Here is a 2500-nt window from a genome sequence, read left to right as displayed (position 1 = left end):
CTGGGGCGTGAGAAAATATCCACTTCTTCATCAGGCTATTTATATCCTTCGTGAAATCCTGTGTGTGTGTGTGTGTGTGTGTGTGTGTGTGTGTGTGTGTGTTACCAGATAAGACTTAGCTTTCCTCTCCTCGTCACCACCCCTCCTTCCCCCCGAAGCACGTCACGGCCTCGTCGGCATGCTGCTAGGGTGCATTCTTGAAGTGACGCTGTAGCTGGCTGGCGGTGACCCTTAGCAGATGGTATGCGTATAACGGTGTCTAGTTTTGACGCCTGTATGACCCCCTGCGGCGCTCCTCTTGACTCGGGGCGGAGTTTCAGTGCAGACAGACAGAGGATGACGTGCTGGTGACTTGAGCCCGTTTGCAGTACCTCGGGGTGGTTCTAATGAGGAAAAATTCAATATTGGATTCAAGAAGATAATAAAATAAGAGGTGGTGCAAGAGGCCATCATGCCTACACGTGGCAATTCCTGTATTAAATATGCCTACCTATTTTCATCTGTCATCTCCAATCTAATCTAATCATGTAATCTTTTAAAGCTCCTTATTAACTTGGCAATAACGACCTGATTACTAAGTCTATTCCACCCATCTATCACTATTTGAGAACCAGTTTATCTCTCTCTCTCTCTCTCTCTCTCTCTCTCTCTCTCTCTCTCTCTCTCTCTCTCTCTCTCTCTCTCTCTCTCTCTCTCTCTCTGAATTATTTCTTGGCTCTTTTACAGCTTGCGTGTTGTCATGGGAATCATGCACTCAACTTGCAAAACACTAGATTACTTTACTAAGCTGAACGAGGCTACTTTATCAGACTCGAGTAGGGATTTTTGTGTGTGTTTTTTTTTTCAAGGGTGTTTTCAGGATTCCGGACCACAAACGGGAAGGAAAACACCCGTGATAACCCAACTGATCATCACTGCGGCCTTTGAAAGAACTAATGAGAGTCCATAGCGTTTGAGAATAGGGTCATCTCTCCCTCCACGAACTCAGATACCGCTGTTGGCCTTCAGGTTTCGCTAGGGAAGTTCTGATCTTGTTAATGTAAGGCCAAGACAACTATGTGGTTAGGATGATCCCTGAATCTCCGGGAATCGGACCACCAGACAAACGGATCCGTAGGTTAGCGCATTTACCAGAGAGAGAGAGAGAGAGAGAGAGAGAGAGAGAGAGAGAGAGATTACGTATTTGTTTATAGCCTTTAACCCTCCATCAGTCAGCTGCTCTCTCAAACACTTAAACATCTTAACCTTCTTTGCCTCCTCTCCAATCTTTCCAACTCTCTCTTCCTTTCCCTCCCTCCCTCCCTCCCTCCCTCTACTCTCCCCTCTTTCTCCCTTTCTCCCTCCTATTCTCCCCTCTTTTCCCTCCCTCCCTCTCTCTCTTCTCTCCTGAGCATCTGACGGACTGGCCGATTGACTAAAAGCTTGTCTGTCTAAATTGAGAGGTTAATGGGTTGATAGGTTGACTTGCTCCATGTTGTTGTGGTCGTGGTGATAGTGGTGGTGATTGTAGTGGTGGTAAGAGAGAGAGAGAGAGAGAGAGAGAGAGAGAGAGAGAGAGAGAGAGAGAGAGAGAGAGAGAGAGAGAGAGAGAGATTATTTACATTCCAGTGAGTGTTTCTTTTCACTTCCCGTTCCTCCCTACTTCACCTCTCTCTCTCTCTCTCTCTCTCTCTCTCTCTCTCTCTCTCTCTCTCTCTCTCTCTCTCTCTACTCACGTCCTTGCCAGTATAATATCGAAGTTTGCTGATGACACCAAAATTGCGAATTCCGTAGTCTCTAACGAACAACTAATAGAAATGCACAAAAATCTAGACAAATTGACTGAGTGGGGGCAAACCTGGCAGATGAGTTTTAATGCAGATAAGTGCAAAGTGCTTCACATAGGGTACAGAAACGAGAAAGCAAAGTATATTTTAAATGGTACCCAACATAAAATTGTTGACAACGAAATTAATTTAGGAGTGACAATATCGAGTAGCTTAAAACCTGGCCAACAATGTTCAGAAGTCGTAAAGAAAGCAAATAAAGTAATTGGCTTAATAGGCAGATCTTTTTAATATAAATCTAAGGATACAATCTTCACTTTGTATAACTCTTTAGTCCGTCCCCTCTTGGAATATTGAGTTCAAGCATGGTGCCGCTACTACCAGAAAGACATTGATAAATTAGAAAGAGTTCAGCGTAGAGTAACAAAAATTATACCAAGCCTAAGACACAAATCATACGAAGAGCGTCTTAAAGAATTAAATCTATTCCCATTAACACAAAGAAGACTAAGAGGCGACTAAATTAATACAAGTGTTTAAAATCATCAAAAGCATTGATAACATGGACTGCAGTAAATATTTCACGATAAACTCTTCAAATTACACGGTTGCAAAATTCTTGGGAAATCATTCAACTCTCACGGAAATCAAATTTTTTTTTTTTCCATTGAGTAGTAGACGTGATAGACTGCAACACCGTATAGACTTTTAAACGCCGTCTTGATAAATATCTT

The 2500-nt window shown here is 42.9% G+C and overlaps 1 protein-coding gene across 2 annotated transcripts in view; it reads left to right on the top strand.

Moving 5' to 3' along the window:
- The window catches only part of LOC135110931 (protein APCDD1-like), a 92746-nt gene that overhangs the window by 5700 nt on the left and 84546 nt on the right, over window positions 1-2500 (top strand). The window lies entirely within an intron of this gene.

This window comes from Scylla paramamosain, chromosome 21 (genome assembly GCF_035594125.1).
Source record: "Scylla paramamosain isolate STU-SP2022 chromosome 21, ASM3559412v1, whole genome shotgun sequence".
NCBI lineage: Eukaryota > Metazoa > Arthropoda > Malacostraca > Decapoda > Portunidae > Scylla > Scylla paramamosain.
This window is presented reverse-complemented; position numbering and strand designations above follow the sequence as displayed.